The sequence below is a fragment of the Procambarus clarkii genome, chromosome 11, assembly GCF_040958095.1.
Source record: "Procambarus clarkii isolate CNS0578487 chromosome 11, FALCON_Pclarkii_2.0, whole genome shotgun sequence".
NCBI lineage: Eukaryota > Metazoa > Arthropoda > Malacostraca > Decapoda > Cambaridae > Procambarus > Procambarus clarkii.
The window spans coordinates 53,664,304-53,685,338 of NC_091160.1; the positions used below are offsets into that span (position 1 = coordinate 53,664,304).

Genomic DNA, 21,035 nt, shown 5'->3' on the forward strand with positions numbered 1-21,035 from the left:
TCCGTAACGCAAGTAAATAAAAGGGGAAGGGAGACAAAGGCAAAAACTTAATAATATAATTGTCACCATCACCATAAATAATATATATCTTATCACACGGGGGAGGTATTAACACTATTATATACAATATGGTCTTCCTCTGAAGACGCGGAGTGTTCCACGGTGCTCGACGATGCTAAACTCTTGGTCCTCTTGTGGCCTCACGACGAATCCTTCGATTCTCTTGAGTCTACCCTGGCCACAGGCCAGCCAAATCACAGTTCCACTGGGGGCACCGTCGTGGAGGCCTTCAACCGCAAATCCAGCCTGTAGCTGGCAGGTTCCAATCAGCAACGCTGGTTAGGCCACTCCACGACCGATACTAGGGTAGCGAGCCCTAGTCAGGAGCCTCGTGTGATTCCACAGGTCACTCTCCTCACCACAACACCCCAGTGGTTAAGCGTCTCCACCAGTCAGTCCCTGGTACGACAAGCCCTCAGCTGCCACGTCACAGGCAGGCTAACACCTCAGTGTTCATCCGGGGGGTGACTCACAGCTGCTGCAGCAAATACTTGAAGACCAGACGGCTGCCTTGGGGAGACTGATCCAACTTCCATTACAGCAGTCCCAGGTCGACTCTGTAATCAGACACGTCATCAGTAATAGGGACACTCTAGGGCACCTCACTTACAGGCTTAGACACAAATGCCCGACGTATCCACTCCATAGATGGCGTTGCTGTCTAAGCTCCACCTCACCAGAGGTCAGCAGCGGGTGTGTTATGAGCTGATCAGGACGGGAAACTAGCCCTTGTGGCCAGTATATCTCGTCCTCACTAGGTGGCGTCGTCCATTTGGAGGGGGTTTCGGGAGCTGACCCACAGATGGCGTGGTCGTCACTGCTCCGTGCTCGGACGCTGGGCTCGGGTCCGTAACATAGAGTGAGCACATTATAGCCAATTTATCTTCAAGTATTTTACGCTGAATGTCAAGTTTTAAACTCCATTCAGAATGATCAACATTAACTTTAGTGCCAAGTACATTAATTAAAGATTTTACCTCAAGCTTGAAACTTTGTAGGGAATTAGGTTTGCTACTGGGTGGATGTAGATCAGTTAGCTTATAGTAAAGGTGTTAGTAATGTAAAGTAAAATAAGCAATTGGAGTAAACTCCAATTGCCGGTTCTATGTTAGAATAGTTATTTTTCAATAACTGAACTGCGACATCATAATTGGCGTCAGTTAAGGTTAAATTTGCTATCATAGAACTCGCTTCTCCTTTAAACTGGTTTTTTTGGCATGATAAATTATTTACTTTATTTATCAATGCCTGTGAATTTATGTGTATATCAAAAAGCTGTCAAAAATCTTCCCAGTGTTCTTCATCTAGCCCGGTAAAAGTTGGTTGACCCAGCTTTGGAAGCTGCGTTTATGGCAACAAATTTGATGCAACACTTGCAGTTGCAGGTTTTGTGCCTTTATATTGTACAAGTATGGCTATGATTGGATCTATGGCCTAGGTATGATCGTCATACTGGGTCATGGTGTCCATAATATCATCCATATCTGTACCTGATGTTTTGGCATCTGCTACTAAAGCCAAGTAAATTTCTATTTGTCTTTTGACTTGTTCAAATTTGGGTGAAGCCACTTGGAAATATGATTCTAGTTGTACATTGTCAACTGGTGTTTGATTAGACAAATCCTCACATTTCTTGATCTGTCTGGTCAAATGACCTTTCGTACCAGCTAATTTTCTCTTTTGTGCTTCTAGAGTAGTCACAATTAATGATTAACTGGTCTGGCCATGCTCACTTAGTTAAAATTATTGCCTTAAGCTAAGTGTGTTTGTGTTTATTTTGATGACTAATTTAGTTTTATTAATTGGAAATGATTACTGAAGCTCATTCCTCATTACCTCCTCATAACTAGCCACTAGGAAACTCTTGTTTTCATTTTTGGCTAGTGACTTATTTTTGAGAAATAGACTTTATTTATTTTGTGTTCCCGAATTGGCTCAGTTTTCAGAGTTTTTCCAACAGCAATGGGGCTGCTTTCATTTACCTGTTGAATGAGAAATCTACACTTACCACTTTGTAAAAAGGAATATGTATAAAAGCAGCTAGCACTGATATGGTTACATTATTTTAGCCTATCCTTTAATCAGGCCTCTTGCAACATATGAATTATTATTAACAATGTCAAGATTATGTAATGTTATGAATTTATCTGTTGTAAATGTATACTTTAATTTGTCTTTAGGTAATTGCATTATATAAAATATTTGTGAAACACGGATTAACATAATTAATATGATTTTGATTTGATTTCAAGTAATTCCCTTAATGAGGTGAGCTCGTAAGCTCATGGTGATAACAGCACCTGCAAAATAATGGGGTTAATGGCACAAAGAATTAGATCCAATTACGATTGCTACACCACCAACCATCCCTTATTTGGGTAAAATGAAGGTACGTCGCTTAGTCGTATAGTACTAGGACTTAGCCTGGTTGTTGGGCCTGAGCTTGTAGTATTGTTCACTACTGATATTGGAATGGCAGTTTTGAATCCATCAGCTTCTGGTTACAGGCATTATGTGTTATTCACAATCCACTCACAGATTATGGTAAGACACACACCTGTTTCATTAAAATAGAGTGCCTTAATGTTGTGGCAGAATATTGGTTACTCTGTGTATGGAAGAGTGTAAGAGTCTCAGCTGTGGTGACGGTATATGCACTCCTCACTGAGTGAGGAAGGGCAAGTGATGCGGCTAAGGCATCGATGTCCCTGCTCTCCTCACTGAGGCAAGACACACGTATAACACTTTAAACAAAGAATCTTGGTTATATATGCACATTGAATATGCAGTTTACACCACCAATCAGGTCCACGGATATTAAACAGCGGCAGATAACGCAGCTTGAACATCGCGGAGAGTCCTGGTGCTGGAGGCGTGTGTTTCCCTGTCTTCGTACCTGCATCTGGCCTCTGTGATCCACCCCAAGGCTGGGTATAGGTTGCCCTGTCTGTTTTAAGAATCTATATATATAAATGTTAACCAAATAAATTTGGCAAAACAATTAATTATTGAGTGTATGAATTTATTTTGGCATATTACAATATACTTATAGTTGTTAGATGTAATTACATATCCTAATATGGATTCATTTATGGAGAGATGCTTCCCTGGGATGAGCCTCACAAAAATGATCGCAATATACTGACTGTACAGTTCTCTCTCTGTCTCGAGAGAGCTTGGCTTGTTCTATAAATAACCATGCCTGGCCCATGTGCTTTCATAAACCCTTACTAAAACATATTTTGCTATAATATTGGTGGGAAAATTTTCAACAAAGACAGCTAAATATTAGTAAAAACCTTAAGGAGAAATGGATAATTGGCTTGACATATTGATTGTACAACCATTAAAAACTAGAATTCTAATACGTTCTCTTCATTCTTTACCTTGCTCTAATGAGACCTTTCAAAGAATTACTACGTAGAGTTTTGGACTCTGAGCTACAAAATGGTCAGATAATATCTTCAAAACATACAACGAAGAAGGACAAAGATAACTCCCAGTGTCAGGAATTTTCCTCTCTATGTTCATGAGATTGGATAAATTAATAAATAACTGGAATATACAAATAAAAGCAAGGCATAAACAACGTGAGTAAACCAGGTAATAAACTTGCCCGAAACGCTGTGCGTACTAGTGGTTTTACAAGATTATAAATACCATGCTATGTATCCTCACAAACCCAATGTACCTTCTTGTGTATAAATAAATATATGAAGAAAAGTAAGATCTCGTCCATCAAAAAACGTTACATATTCACCAGTATGTTACTGTTCCGTTGTTTACCTGTATTTATGTGACTGTATGAGCAAATGTGTGTATATGAATACTCAGTGATAATTATACTTCCATCATTCATTTACAGACAACACTTATTCTACGTTCATATATTCATGTACATTATATAATTGCTAAACCTTGACAAAACAAATAAACTTGTCACAGAGTTAGTTCAATCAAATTAACTCATTAACTTACACAAAACAAAGAAATACAGGGATTTCCGTTCGCTAATCAGATTCAAAGTGTTTATTTAAGATAAGATTTGAATCCATGAAATACTAATGAGGAGCGGCAGTAGTGCAGGTGTGGGAGCGTCCTCCGCGGCCTCACACTCAGCAGGTCCAGCCCTCGCACTCCACCAGCACACACCAGCACCACTCCAGCCAGCCCTCACACTCCGCAGGTCCAGCCCTCGCACTCCAAGTCGCTCCTTTTATTGTTCCTTTATTATTTTTCAACCGTTTCTTCTTTGCTAAAGACCTGTATATTCATTTTAAATTGATCGTGTTTCCTAAAAAAATTAAGATAATTTAAGGATAAAATCAATATAGATGAGACTGTTAAAAAGGTGAAAACCAACGGCACTGTTGCATAATCAAGAACACCGTTTGGTAACCTAAATGTTTTTCTTCCCATTAAAGTTGTCTATATCAAAGGTACCCGAGGAGCCTGTATATTATTATGTCTACTGTGGAAACCTGGAATAAAGGTAACCTAAGCTGCCTCCCTTTCTAGCTCCATCAATTTGCTTGAGTCCCTCGCCGCCCGTGAGCAAGTCTGAGAGTCAAACCTTCACACATGTCCTCTTCTTCCACTCAAAATAATGCTAAACATTTCCTCTTTGTCCACAGATGAATACGACTATGAATCGTTAATTTTGTAATTAAGTTACTTCTTGCTTCCTTCACTTGTAGCATAGTGAGGTCTAGTTCCCTCAGTATTGTGTAACGTTCTGTGCTCCAAGTTCAGGGACCAGTTGTGTAACAAGTTATTTCAATACTATTACCTTTTTTTTACAAACGTATTGAAATTATGTGATAAAAGGAAACAAGCAAAACAATAAGGTGAAAGTCGGGATGATTGTACACGATTACATTACCAAAATATGTTTAACACTGCCGCCCACAATCTCAAGTCGTAGGCATATCATCCTATCTTTACCACTTCACATTTTATATGTGAGAAATAAAGTCCAGGATTTTGTTAAGTCTTGTTACATGATCTTCGGCAGGCATTCCTCTCTCTCTATCAGCTGGGATTATCACAAATAATATTACTGAAAGAAGGGAAATGTTTATCACGAGAAAACATTTATATTATTACATGATGGACAGCAACATATTAAAGGAAGCCATCTTGGCAATGGCTTAACCGTCTAGCGGTCATTATAGATGCTGTGAGACCGTACAGCTGCCACTGTTGTTGTTGTACGTCCGTACAGCGGTCATTATAGATGCTGTGAAACCGTACAGCTGCCACTGTTGATGTTGTACGTCTGTACAGTGGTCATTATAGATGCTGTGAAACCGAACAGCTGCCACTGTTGATGTTGTACGTCTGTACAGTGGTCATTATAGATGCTGTGAAACCGAACAGCTGCCACTGTTGATGTTGTACGTCCGTACAGCGGTCATTATAAAAGCTGTGAGACCTTACTGCTGCTTCTGTTGATGTTGTACGTTCGTACAGCGGTCATTGTAGATGCTGTGAGACCGTACAGCTGCCACTGTTGATGTTGTACTTCCGTATAGCGGTCATTATAGATGCTAAAAGTATATACAACGGCCTTTATTATGCTTTAAGGCTGTACCTCGTCCAATGTTGATTCAGTACGGCTGCACAACGGCAATTGTTTATGCTGCAAGGAGGTACAGCGGCTATTGTTGATGCTGTAAGGAGGTACAGCGGCTATTGTTGATGCTGTAAGGAGGTACAGCGGCTATTGTTGATGCTGTAAGGAGGTACAGCGGCTATTGTTGATGCTGTAAGGCGGTATGGCGGCCATTGTTGACTCTGTGAGGTCGAACAGTTGCACTTCATGATGCCGTTAGGCTAAGCAGATGCGGTGATTAGGCCATACAATTATGGATGCGGTGAGGCCGTAGAGTGGCCATTGTTGATACTGTACGACCATGCAGGCGTCACTGTTCATACTAAAAGCCGTACAGTACCATTGTTGATGATGCAATTCCTTACAGAGGTCGTGGTCGATGTTTTAAAGTAGTTCAACTGCCATTGTAGATACTGTAAGGTCGTACAGAGGCCAGTGTTGGTGTTGTAAGGTCGTACAGAGGCCATTGTTGATGATGTAACGTCGTACAGAGGCCATTGTTGATGATGTAAGGTCGTACAGAGGCCATTGTTGATGCTGTAAGGTCGTACAGAGGCCATTGTTGATGCTGTAAGGTCGTACCGAGGCCATTGTTGATGATGTAAGGTCGTACAGACGCCATTGTTGATGCTGTAAGGTCGTACAGAGGCCATTGTTGATGTTGTAAGGTCGTACAGAGGCCATTGTTGATGATGTAAGGTCGTACCGAGGCCATTGTTGATGATGTAAGGTCGTACAGAGGCCATTGTTGATGCTGTAAGGTCGTACAGAGGCCATTGTTGATGCTGTAAGGTCGTACAGAGGCCATTGTTGATGTTGTAAGGTGTTGTAATCCACAAGTTAGTAGAGATTATTAGCTAGAGGATCATTACTACAACACTTAACGAATGATGATTGGAAGTACATGTTAAGTAGACAGACTATGGATCACATATCTAAGAAAGGTCAATGGATTAAGACCGCAGCTGCTTAGCCAAATTAATAATTCCTGGAAAGAGGACTCAGACTTCTAGGAACAAGGTTACCGCTCTAGGGATAAGGTTAATCGGATTATACCTTCCTTGAGAGGCGGGGTGAAATGGTTGTGGTAGATGGCTGACTGGAGACAGTCTTGTTGTGGGAGTGGAACTGGCAAGTCCTTCGAGGTCTCTGTTTGTGGCAGCAGCGAAGTGTAGCAGACAGCTATGCGAGAGCCTGATGTGATCTTAGTGACCAAGTTAAGTCTGCAGTATGTGAGTATTGAATGTAAGACTAACCGGGTGTGGAGCGTTGTAGTAATCATTCCGTATTAGGGACTTAGGCGGAAGTTACGAGTGCAAGTGGTGACCGCGGAGGTCAAGTGGTCTATGGGTATTGGAAGTGTATTTACCTAATAGAGTATGTTAATATGTTATTGTTTGTCAGAGTCTATTCTTTGTAATTAAATGACAAAACCCAACGGCCTTTAAATACCTTCCATATGTTCACTCATTGTGTTCCAGTACAAACCTAGTGGTACGCCTCAAGGGTCTGGTGTCTGTAGGAGTACACGGTGGTAGTAACGGTGGCTGAGGCAAGGTGTTATGTCTTGTGTAATCGCTGTGTTCGGAATGAACCGGGGTTCAGCGTCACGACAAAGGTCGTACAGAGGCCATTGTTGATGCTGAAAAGTCGTACAGAGGCCATTGTTGATGCTGTAAGGTCGTACAGAGGACCAATGTTGATGCTGTAAGGGGCAATTCATTTTGCATGTGGTGGTACTGTCGGACAGAGCGTGTTTGGGAATACTCAACACATTGGTTCGAACCCTCATCAAGGCTCCTGTGGATTTGTTTTGTTATTCATCCCATTCTTACATTCATCCCATTATTACCTTTTTCTTAAATTCATCCTATTCTTACATTTATCCAATTCTTCCCATATTCTTATATTCATCCTAATCTTATGCTCATCTTTTTCTTACATTCATCATCTTCTTACATTCATGCAATTCTTACTTTATCCTATTTTTACATTCATACAATTCTTACTTTATCCTATTTTTACATTCATACAACTCTTACCTTATCCTGTTCTTACATTCATACAATTCTTACCTTATCCTATTCTTACATTCATACAATTCTTACTTTATCCTATTCTTACATTCATACAATTCTTACCTTATCCTATTCTTACATTCATACAATTCTTTTTTTCCTTGTTCCTACATTTATCATCTTCTTACATTCGTCCTATTCTTATATTTCTCATACCTTGTCCTCACCTCACTCTCTTACCATATATTTGCCTGACCTTTCCTCTCCTCTTTCACACAGCTTGATAATGGTCCATGACGGACCGAAACGTCGTCGTCTCTCCATCTTCTGATGTGTGGTTTGGTCATCATGTCTTCACCCTCGTTATTGTGACTCTTCGTCTCCTTGAATCATATATCCACTCAACGTGTTTTATTAATTTTTTATTAGTTTATTATTCACGTTTAAAATATTCTTAGTGTTTCGGCCTCACAAACGTGGGGTCCACGGTTCGAGTCTCCTAGAGTCCAGGTGATTGGAATTCTTAGTGCATCAACAAAAGGAGCTTTAAGGACCAACCGGGACTCGATCTCCAGACTGTGAGGCGGTGGAGGAGGCGCCCACATCTGCGCCACAACGGCTCCTGGTTATTCATTAGTGCTCACTGATCTTATCTTGCACAAACACTAACAATGTGATTTGTGGATGGAAATAACGTGTGTTTGTTTGTTTATTGTAAGTTCATTAGTGTATGAATGGACCAGCTCTGTGACATGAGTTTGTGTATGAATGGACCAGCTCTGTGACATGAGTTTGTGTATGGATGGACCAGCTCTGTGACATGAGTTTGTGTATGAATGGACCAGCTCTATGACATGAGTTTGTGTATGAATGGACCAGCTCTGTGACATGAGTTTGTATATGAATATTAATGATAGTATTCTTAATGCTCTTGGTCTGTGTAATGTGTATGATTGTGTAAATGTATTATAATTGACAAATATAAATAAATGATTGAGGCATAATTGCCACACCGACACATGTCTATACACAAGCAGATATACACATGTATACACAGCTGCAGGTGTATATACTCCACAATTCGTATCCAATATGAATGGACCAGGTTGCCAGGTTACACCCATGTTATCACTGGACTTTGATCTATATATCTGGTTTTAAGTATTTTTAGTTTATTTTCTTTTTTTATCCCTATGTAAAGGAGTTGATATTAGTTAAATTTTATTATTGAAAGCTGAGTGACTTTCCTCATCAGTTATTTCATTTACATAAAACTCTGTTGTCAAATTAATCATTTCTTCTAATCCCTTTTTTAACCAAAATTGTTGCATATGGAAGTTTCGAACGTTCTCTTGAGATTATAGTTTCAATATCTCCTCTATTCTGTGTGTTTATGCTTGACTTCGATTTCAATACTTCAGTGATATTTCCATTCGTTCAGTATTTTAATGCATCGACTTGACTGTAATGTTGTCACCAGTTAGGTGGGTGTGAAGCAGGAATACTGACTGTGTACCTGAGTCACCACACAGGTACACTAAAAAAATATACTTAAAGATCTCGCTTACAGCTTCATCGCTGCAAATACTAATAATCTCTTACAGAACCTTACATCTAATCTAACCTAAGGTAGGCCTAAGTATTAAACACATTAAAGAATATGAAAGTATTAACTTGTATTTGAGAAAAACTAATTTTGTTTAAACATTATGTTAACATCTATGAAAGCATTTTTGCAGTCGTGTGCGGCCTGACGACAGGTAGCGGAAATTGCTGGGCACGTTTTGTTTTACTTAATGCACCAGTTTACCTAGCAGTAAAAAGGTACTCTTGAGCTAGTAAACTGTTGTTAGATACCATCCAGGGAAGGATCAGAAGTACGTCAATTAGGGTGTGGGACGAAGGGCAGAAGGAACCTAGATATAATCTTAAATTATATATAAAAACACAGGCTGCCTGTCCTCAACAAAATGAACAATTATTGTTGCTAACAAAGATAAAGGTATCAGTTGGAGATATAAGGCAATTGTGAGTGTGAGAAGAGACACCAGTGTTGGTGTAGAGCGTCTCCTACACCCACACCACCAGTGTTGGTCTGGAGCGTCTCCTACACCCATACCACCAGTGTTGGTCTGCAGCGTCTCCTTCACCCACACCACCAGTGTTGGTCTGGAGTGTCTCCTACACCCACGCCACCAGTGTTGGTCTGGAGCGTCTCCTACACCCATACCACCAGTGTTGGTCTGCAGCGTCTCCTTCACCCACACCACCAGTGTTGGTCTGGAGTGTCTCCTACACCCACACCACCAGTGTTGGTCTGGAGCGTCTCCTACACTCACACCACCAGTGTTGGTCTGGAGCGTGTCCTACACTCACACCACCAGTGTTGGTCTGGAGCGTCTCCTACACCCACACCACCAGTGTTGGTCTGGAGCGTCTCCTACACCCACACCCACCAGTGTTGGTCTGGAGCGTCTCCTACTCTCACACCACCAGTGTTGGTCTGGAGCGTCTCCTACACCCACACCCACCAGTGTTGGTCTGGAGCATGTCCTACACTCACACCACCAGTGTTGGTCTGGAGCGTCTTCTACACCCACACCACCTGTGTTGGTCTGGAGCGTCTCCTACACTCACACCACCAGTGTTGGTCTGGAGCGTCTCCTACTCTCACACCACCAGTGTTGGTCTGGAGCGTCTCCTACACCCACACCCACCAGTGTTGATCTGGAGCGTCTCCTACTCTCACACCACCAGTGTTGGTCTGGAGCGTCTCCTACTCTCACACCACCAGTGTTGGTCTGGAGCGTCTCCTACACCACCAGTGTTGGTCTGGAGCGTCTCCTACTCTCACACCACCAGTGTTGGTTGGGAGCGCCTCCCACACCTACACCACCAGTGTTGGTCTGGAGCGTCTCCTACACCCACACTCACCAGTGTTGGTCTGGAGCGTCTCCTACTCTCACACCACCAGTGTTGGTCTGGAGCGTCTCCTACACCCACACCCACCAGTGTTGGTCTGGAGCGTCTCCTACTCTCACACCACCAGTGTTGGTCTGGAGCGCCTCCCACACCTACACCACCAGTGTTGGTCTGGAGCGTCTCCTACACTCACACCCACCAGTGTTGGTCTGGAGCGTCTCCTACTCTCACACCACCAGTGTTGGTCTGGAGCGTCTCCTACTCTCACACCACCAGTGTTGGTCTGGAGCGTCTCCTACACCCACACCCACCAGTGTTGGTCTGGAGCGTCTCCTACTCTCTCACTACCAGTGTTGGTCTGGAGCGCCTCCCACACCTACACCACCAGTGTTGGTCTAGAGCGTCTCCTACACCTACACCACCAGTGTTGGTCTAGAGCGTCTCCTACACCTACACTACCAGTGTTGGTCTGGAGCGTCTCCTACACCCACACCACCAGTGTTGGTCTGGAGCGTCTCCTACACCCACACCACCAGTGTTGGTCTGGAGCGTCTCCTACACCTACACCACCAGTGTTGGTCTGGAGCGTCTCCTACACCCACACCACCAGTGGTGGTCTGGAGCGTCTCCTACACCCACACCACCTGTGTTGGTCTGGAGCGTCTCCTACACCCACACCACCAGTGTTGGTCTGGAGCGTCTCCTACACCCACACCACCAGTGTTGGTCTGGAGCGTCTCCTACACCCACACCACCAGTGGTGGTCTGGAGCATCTCCTACACTCACACCACCTGTGTTGGTCTGGAGCGTCTCCTACACCCACACCACCAGTGGTGGTCTGGAGCGTCTCCTACACCCACACCACCTGTGTTGGTCTGGAGCGTCTCCTACACCCACTCCACCAGTGTTGGTCTGGAGCGTCTCCTACACCCACACCACCAGTGTTGGTCTGGAGCGTCTCTTACACTCACACCACCAGTGTTGGTCTGGAGCGACTCCTACACCCACACCACCAGTGTTGGTCTGGAGCGACTCCTACACCCACACCACCAGTGTTGGTCTGGAGCGACTCCTACACCCACACCACCAGTGGTGGTCTGGAGCGTGTCGGAAAATCCGACACCATTTAGTATATCATACAGACAGATAATAGCTGTATTACCAACAAGTTACCCATAGAAAACGTAACTTGTAGTGGAATTACCGTTTATAGAAAACGGGATATCATCACCACATACTATTATATTCACCACTTATTATGGTGGGAATTATTCTTAAATACATTAGTCTTTGAACTTTACCATCATAAAAACATCTCATATAAATTAACTTAATTATCAATATTAAAGTAGAGTAAATGTGACCCTTCTATCACTATTTGACATCTGGACAATGTAGGCCAGGCGTCAGGGTGAGGGAGGGCAGCCATTGTTTATACTAGACCAGAGGCTCTCGAGAGCAAATTCGGCTCCTGTTAATTTTACTTGGACGTAGTGTTATGGAAACCAAAGGTGTACCATTATCAACACGCTGTCATCAAATCAAGTTAAGTGTTCTTTCTGAAACCCATTATCTATCATTAGTGGCCATTAATGTCATTGGGTAGGGTTTGCCGGTTAGAGCACGATATAGCCTCAAACTAAAGGTAATTAAGCCAGGTCTTCATTGTTCCATGTACTGTGTTTTCTCTGAAATACTTGTCATATATAGGATTCTGGCTTTACAGCTAGCGCCCTTTTAACAGGTCAAGACGAGGGAGCAAGACTTTGTGCACCAGTTACTGGGTGATGGAAGCTACCTCAAAGAGGATAATTTGGTGTCTACACCCTAGTTATACCTGGTGGACTAACCTGCTGTACTATAAGATAAGGAACCTCTTCAATGTATGTAGTCTATTACTGTAGTTTGATTGGCTGCATATATATAAATTAATATAAACCCCCCCTAATGTGTAGAGGATCGATTTGTGAGATTAAGAGATTATTGCAGAAATACAGTCCACTTATCATTATACAAATTGCTATCGAAGTATATAAATTAACGTAAATATAAATTCATATAAATTAAATAAATATAAATCTCACAGGTCGGTTCCCACATTATTTGGACCTTCAGAACCGGAATATTCGGTCCTTTGAACCCACATTTGGTCATCTTTGTACCGGATGAACCAGTTAACCAGTGGATTCATTAAATAACTAGTGCAGTGTGATTTAAACAAAGCCAGCAGTCAAAGACGGCAACGTAACCTGGAGGGAGCTCAGAAGCCTCCCTCAGCCCAGTTAAGCCTTAGTCAGCGGTTTCATGCACACCCACAGATTTGGTGGCGTGTTATTCTGTGAAATGACAGCGCTAATATAGAAGCCAGCCAAATTAGTGGCTGTGTCCTCGCAAGATTGTTCACGGATTTTGTGGTGTTAAATTTCGCGAGAGATTATCTACGAATTTTGTGGAGTTTATTTCGCGAGGTCACTAATAATATTTAATACTTCTTGATAATATTAGAAGTTTCATAGAGGCAATTAAGAGGCTATTATCAATAATTGTGTATATTATTTCTCCAAAATAGAGAATTATTTAATATATATTGCACTAGTGATCACAGTATAATATTTACTAATTGCCAACCCACAACAGGGTAGGATATTAAAATTGACTAGTTGAACTATTATTGCTCATCCTAGTCCCATTATTACCATAGTCAGTTGTACTATATTCAACAACCTAACACCATTAATGAATGGTCCAGACCCTATTTTGGGTGTAATTTTTATCAACTCGAATTGAGTTGTATATATAATAATTTACTTACGATCATTACACCTTTGAGTGATTAATTAGTGTCTCTACCATCCTAGGGTGATATAGAAGAGCTAACCTAAAGGTACTTCCAGTGACACTGGTTTATCACTCAAATCATTAGTGTGTATGATTGTATATATATAATGTGTATTAATTTTAAGTGCTAACCTCTAGTAGAGGTAGGATTATTGCCTAGTGAGTGCAGAATTTGACCCTAGGCTACCATCAGTGCTTGTTCAGTATTATGAGCAGCCCAAGTACAAGCCCCACAAGGCTTTACCAACTAGCTAGTATGGATAATGCTGGCAATGAGAAATTTGTCATACATCTAGTACTACAATTGCTGGATTTACCTCAACCTGATCAGACTGCTGACTCATTACAATCCTTCAGCATGGAGCTTGAGTCACTACTAAGAACATTCAGTCTTAAGGTTGATATAACTACTAGTGAATGGATGACGAAAGTAGTCCTTCAACGAAAATTGTCCAGCGACATACTAGATGAATTATATGCACATCAACATAACACCATCCTGACAGTACAGGACATCACTGAAGGTTTACATTCCATCATAAACAAACGACGAGCAAATGAGGAAGTTAAAACCTCTTGCAAGCCTTCAGAAATAGAAAATAATAGTCAATTAAAAGGTAAAACAACTACCCCAAATAAACATCAACCAATTACTCAAACATCAAGTTGCAGAAAATCTGACAATGCAGCAGCAACCTCCAAGCCTACTGTTACTAGTTCACCCAAACCGGTAACTTCCAAACGTGCAGTAGGCTGGGGGACATGTATGTTCTGCAAAAAGAAACATTCAACATACCGTTGTGCGAATTATCCAACCAGAGACACTCGTATGGAGCGAATCCAGGAATTAGGGAGATGTGCAAGGTGTCTCAAGTCACACAACATAGACTATTGTGATACCCAATTCAACATCTGTAACAGGTGTAGAAGAGGTAGGCACCATGCAGCACTGTGTAAATATACGAAATTAACGTATTCAAGACCCAAGGTGGAAGATAGCATTCCCACCACAGTACAGTACTGCAAGGTGCAACAAACGAAGAGTGTCCAATCGGCAAAGTCTAAAGGTAATACGACTTTGCCTACTGCCCAAATTACCATCCTGAATAAGAGGGCCAAGGTCCATACCCGTGGGTTGTTTGACCAAGGATCCCAGAGAACATATATCACTAAAAAGTTGGCAGATGAACTACAATTAAGTCCTGTAAGTAGATTATTTGGTGACAGATAGAGCCACCTATGTAGGGTAATCAGATAAGAAAATCAGAAGCGGGGAGCTACATAGTGCCACTCCATATTAGGTCACCCAAGGTGTGAGTGGTAGCAGTCGAAAAAACAGTGAAGATAGGTATCTATTATGTGCCACTATGATCATGTTCATTTACAGTAAAGTAGCTGCCTATGAAGGGTAATCAGATAAGAAAATCAGAGGCGGGGTGCCACTTAGAGCCACCCCATATTAGGTCGCCCAAGGTGTGGGGCAGCAACAATCGTAAAATAGTGAAGATAGGTATCTATTATGTGTCGCTATGTTCATGCTCATGTTCATTTATACAGAAAAGTATGACAGTATATTTGTATAATAAACACTCAGGTGAGCGGTAGTTACCCCCCCCCCCCCAGGTGTAAAAACAGGATCCTCGCAGTAGGGGCGGTCCCCCCTCACCAGCCCTCCTCATACTTGATGACCTTGAGTGTACCGTAAGAGGGACCACCCTCCCTTAGTTGTTTTTAAGTTGGATATATTTTAAGCCTCTATACTTAAAGAAGGAGAAAAAGAAATAATCCTGATGATTTATAGATTATATTATCAAAGTACATAGGGTTAAACATAGTCGTATTGTAGGTCATCTCCCCCCACATAATATTTATTAACAAGACCTCTCCTTCTCGCCCACAAGTCCGTTGTGGGGTCTTCCTCCCCCTCCTCCTCCTCCTCCTCCTGGGACGAAGATGATGATTCATCATCTCCCAGAGAGTGAATGGGATGTAGTGCGCCTCCCTCAGGTGACTGACTGCTGACGTCATAGGGTTCACTCTCGCTGGTGGGGTGTTGTCCTTCCTCTCCTTGTGGTTCAATGACGTCACCACCTTCACTCTCGGTGGACATTCCTTGGGCTGAGGTGTTGGGGTGGGGCTCGGATGGTATGTCTGGGTGACCATACGCTAGGCTAGTGTATTTATTTAGGTAAAAGCGCTTATCATCAAATGCACTTAAACCCCTCTTAGTATTGAATGTGGTTGCCATCTGCCCCCCTATGTTTCTTATTTGTGAGTAATTAAAAGTATTTACTACACCATTACTGTGAAGGGTCTCTTTAAAGTGGTTATGTGTTAAAGATCTTTGCACAGCTCGGGGAATACCCTTAGCGGTGATGGAATTTTTATTGTCAAGCAAAAGCACACTATACATTTTGGGCTTGAGTGCCACAACTTCAAGGATGTGTTTATCTGACACCTCTGACTTTAACAGCCCTAAAACACCCTTTTTAGAAGGATCATACAAGGGGTGAGTTTCAGGAAAATTACTCGTATCCATCCACAAACTAAGGGGTTCTTTCCCCATCTCATTAAAGACATCTTCAGCTAGTAAGGTGAAAATGAAACTGTCTGTATCACTATACACCAGTTGTACCCTATCTGAATAGTGGTTCTTAAGTACCCTGTACCAAAAATGGTACAAGCTGTATTTTGCTAGCTCAAGAATCTGGAACCCAATGTAATTAGGATGAGTAATTTTAATGAATGGTCTGGAACTGACAGACAATAATTTATTGTCGCCTAAATGCACCATTCGTTTAAAGCGGGGATTCTTCACCTCTCGTAAAAAGGCCCTAGCTGAAGTCACTAGTTTGGTGTCAATGGCATAACGAGCTGGATTCAGTAGCGTTTTACCAAAAACACTGTTCGTCAGTAATTTGAAGAGTGTTTTCCTATCATTACTGCTGGAGGCATTTCTATTGTTAACGTTGGTGTTAACAAATTCTGCCATAAAATCTGACTGGTGGAACTCGTAAATTGCATGTATTGTTTCCACTTCAAGTCCTATCTCAATAAATAGTTGTAAAAGGTGAAGAGATATGAAATAATGTTTTTTGGGGAGATGATCTCCAACCAGTTTGATGTTTTTTGGGGGGAGGTGGGTGATGTTATTTGTTTCCAGAAGTCCCCTACTAAATGGTGAGATATCCTCCATACTTATTCCCCTATGGTGTAAACAAAGGGGCAGATCGTCTGTTAGTCTAGCTATTTCGGGTCTTAAAAGTTTGGTGTCAATTAAGAGCCAGTACCCTTTGTTAGAAGAGAAAGGCTGTTCTGTCATTATCTTCCCCCCGCTAATGAAGGAGTTCATCTCATCAGATGATAGTCTCCTTAGTCCCCCATGGGGCAATTTCCTAGTCATACAACTCCCATAGAGGCTGTTAAAGTCGAGATAAAGTAAGAATGAAGACCTATCCTCCTGGGGGTTAAAAGATGGGTTGACATAGCGGTTGTTAGCTCTGACATAACTCCTAACTGCAGTTGTAAAACCCCCTCGTATGTTTTGTGATAAGAGATTGTGCAACGTCACATCTGCACTTAACTCCAACGATATTCTACTACTTTTCAGGAAGCAGTCGTAGGAGTACCCTGGGAGGCTGCAATAGTGTGTCAATTCTAAAGAATATATATCATTTAGAATTGCCCTGTGGTGTGTAAAAATGTCAGCCAGTAATCCTACATCACACCTCAAATAAATGAGGAGGTAGTCTTTTAATGTCCTACACCCTGTAGCCTCCCATACTAATTTAGAATGTCTATATTCGTCCAAAGTTATACCTGATTTGTTTAGGGAGCTGTAGAACATTTCAATAGGAGGGAGTGTTGTGTCATTAAAGCAGCTGATTTTTGTGGTATATTCATAAGGGAAAAACTGCTTACCCTTTAAGAGTAGGTGGTGACTCTTTTTGGGCAAACCCTCTATCATTGAGTGAGTGAATGTTAAGGGGCTGGCTGAATCAATGTGGGTCTTTGCTAGGGATGAAAGACTACCTGTAATAAAAGCCAGTGAATCAAGAAATTTAAGCTTCCCTATTTCCACCTTAAGATATTTCGTCCCCTGTCTCATGAGGATATTGCTCTTAATATTTGAATCCATGGTAAACTCCCTCAAAATTAAGCCCATGTCATAAGACATATTATGGGCAATTAGAACTAAACTCTCCAGAGCATTCTTGTGGCGGAGGTTGCAGTAATTACATAGAGCTCCAATATAATTGAGCTTTTCCCTAAGGTGATCATGATGTTGAACCTTGAAATTGGAGGGGGTAAATACCTGCTCACAAAACTGGCAGTGAGTCTGTCTCCTAAAATGGATCATATCCTCAAGAGACATGTCTATTTCATAATGGTGGAGGGTAGATCTGATAATTTCCCATTTGGTAGCAACTCGCTGCATGAAATGAGTAACACTGTCCCCCCCAAAATAAGTAAATTTATCAACGACAGTGTGGTTCCTATCAACAATTATATAGCTGTATGCTATAGGTCTATGTATGGCTGTAACAGAACCTAGACAATCCTCAGTGCTTAGGACACACTCGAAATCAAAATAGCCCACATGGGAAGGGGCATAACCTTTCCCCGTATTTTTAAAATGGAGTGTGTCCCCAGGCTGAGGGTAAATAATTTTCTGAGTGATGTCGCAGGAAGAAGAGTGATTTGTTAGCTCAGACGAATTTTGATATTCTGAGAGACAGTTTCTACAGAAGACTGTCTTTCGTTTGTGGCTGCGAGTAAAGTTCCGAAGGAACTTATCGAACTCTTTTATCAAGGTCACATGAGATTCCCCCAATAACAATAAAGGAACTATGATCGAGTACTGTCTGCTACCACGACGACAAAGAGAGACGTGATAGACGCCATCTGTATGTTTGTGTATTGAATACAAAAAAATGGATAGTTTATTTCTATTCTCCAATTTAGAGATATCCTCCCAAGACAGAGGGAAGGATAAATTGTCGTATTTGACCATTTTCCTAACCCTAGAGTGAGACTCTACAAGTCTCCCTATACGTCTCCACTTCCACCCTTGTTGTGACGCCAGAAAAGCAGCAATGCACTGAATAATACATGTTTTATTGTTACCAGCCGGGTTTGGGTTGAAGACCTCATGCCGTCCCCTTAGAAATGGGGGATAAGGGACATAATCCCCCAAAACTGACCTTACACTTGCATTACAGATGACGATTTTGAGGAAATCGACATTATATAATATGAAACCACTCCCCTCTGTTTCTGAAAGGAGATCTTCCAGTCGTGTAATCATATAAGCCACCCAGCTATCAATAAGATTACCCACATCCTCAAGAGTTACCAGTCTAGCGGGTGTTGTTATGAAGTGTTCTCTAAAGTCATCATCTTCCGTGAGTCGTTGTTTCAAAAGTGTTACCTTTACCTCGAGGAGGATTTTTAATGATGAAGTAAAATTGCCATGTCCCCCAAGAGAATTCATGTAATTCTCTATTTCAGATATGTAATAGTCCCTAAAGTTGCTTAGGAGTCCTATAGGGTCTGTGGCGAAGGCTGAGGGGATGGAATATTCCAGCCTAGTAAAGAGATTCCCCAGAGCCCCCACCCTATTAATTAAGTGTGGAGTGTCTATAGCATCCTCCTCATCTGGGGAATTTTCATCACTATTTAGGGCATTAAGTCTATTGATGACAGGGGGTCTAAGACCACTAGGGCCCGGCTGAGAGATGTCACCCCTATCACCATCATCACCATCATCATCATCACTCATCGCTTCCTCTCCCCCCTCCCCTCCACCTAAGGGGTTATTGTCACGCTGTGCTTTGTCATGTTCCTCCCCTACCTGCCTCTGAATCGCTCCTGGAATGGAATAATAATAAATAATAATAATAATAATAATAATAATAATAATAATAATAATAATAAAAAGGCAACACCCTCTCACTAATCCCCATGACATAAGTTCTCAAAAAAGATTCTTAAGAGAAATAAAGGTGGAGGGTTTATTCACTCACCACGGGGGCATGTTTGTAGATGTTCAGAGGTCAAGTCCTCACACACAGAGGTCCCACAATTATCACAAGGGGAAGTGTGGTGAGGTCTCAAGGATGTATTTCCACACAAAAAGCACAAGAAGCCATCCTCTCTGGAAGGGAGGGTGGGCTGGCGACGTTTACCTAATGAAGGAAATAGTGTATAATTTATATACACTCTCTCTCCCACACTCATGGAGAAGGGGAAAACCCTTCTTAATATTTTTTTTATTTGATATAAATGAATAAATAAATATATAAAATACGGTCATACCTCCAGCACAGGTTCTCCTGTGTTCACCACTAGACTGTACACATACAGTTTCTCCACAGAAGAAACATGTGTAACACCTATGAACGAAGAGATGTGATGACCCCCATCCACAAATTCTACAAATATCACCAACTCGAGACATAACGATCACGCTTACCTAAAATAAATAAATAAATAAATAAATATATATATATATATATATATATATATATATATATATATATATATATATATATATATATATATATATATCCCCCCAGCACTCAAATCACTCCACTTCTCATTCCTGCCCCTACTTATCTATATATATATATATATATATATATATATATATATATATATATATATATATATATATATATATATATATATATATAATATATTTATATATATATATATATATATATATATATATATATATATATATATATATATATATATATATAACCCTTATATGAAATAGATACTAATTTACTTACATCTCGGTCTAGACGGGGAGGAGAGTGGATGGTTTGGTCACAATTCAATAATACATGATGTGGGGGAGGTGTAGCGTCCTTTTATTGACTCGGAAACGTGGGGGGCAACGTTGCCACATACAACACCTCTCAGTCCTTTTGTAAGAGAAGGGTTAGGCCTGCTGTAGAAAACTTTTTTTTCTCTCTCTCTCGTCTGGAGGTCATCACTAGGGGACTTCTACTTCAAAAAAACATCAGGAGGACTGGCTATGTCCTGAGGGAGACACATCCCTTGATGGGTGAATACACTCACACACACACACACACACACACACACACACACACACACACACACACACACACACACTCACACACACACACACTCTCACACACACACACACACACACACACACACACACACACACACACACACACACACACACACACACACACACACACACACTCAATATATATATATATATATATATATATATATATATATATATATATATATATATATATATATATATATATATATATATATATATATATATATATATAATATGAATATATAAGCGACCACTCCATAGGTAATTGAACCATTTATGGGGAAAATATGGAGGAGTGTGCGTCTGTCACAGACGAGCAACTTAATATTTTCCACCACCCAGCAAGAATATTTGTAGCTGGATTCAGTAATTCTGGGAAAACGACCCTAGTGGGGAATTTATGTGTTAAATACCACGGAAAATTCTCAAAAATTTTAGTGTCATCTGCAAATAATACAGAACAACCTCTTTCAAACA

At 41.3% G+C, this 21,035-nt stretch overlaps 1 long non-coding RNA gene across 1 annotated transcript; it reads right to left on the reverse strand.

Moving 5' to 3' along the window:
- Positions 1-19,217: 19,217 nt before the first annotated feature.
- On the reverse strand, positions 19,218-19,926 carry LOC138363821 (uncharacterized). The gene is made up of 3 exons (XR_011228141.1): positions 19,772-19,926; positions 19,480-19,641; positions 19,218-19,324 (listed from the first exon to the last, which is right to left on the reverse strand). It is a non-coding gene; the product is annotated as an uncharacterized lncRNA (long non-coding RNA).
- Positions 19,927-21,035: the final 1,109 nt, after the last annotated feature.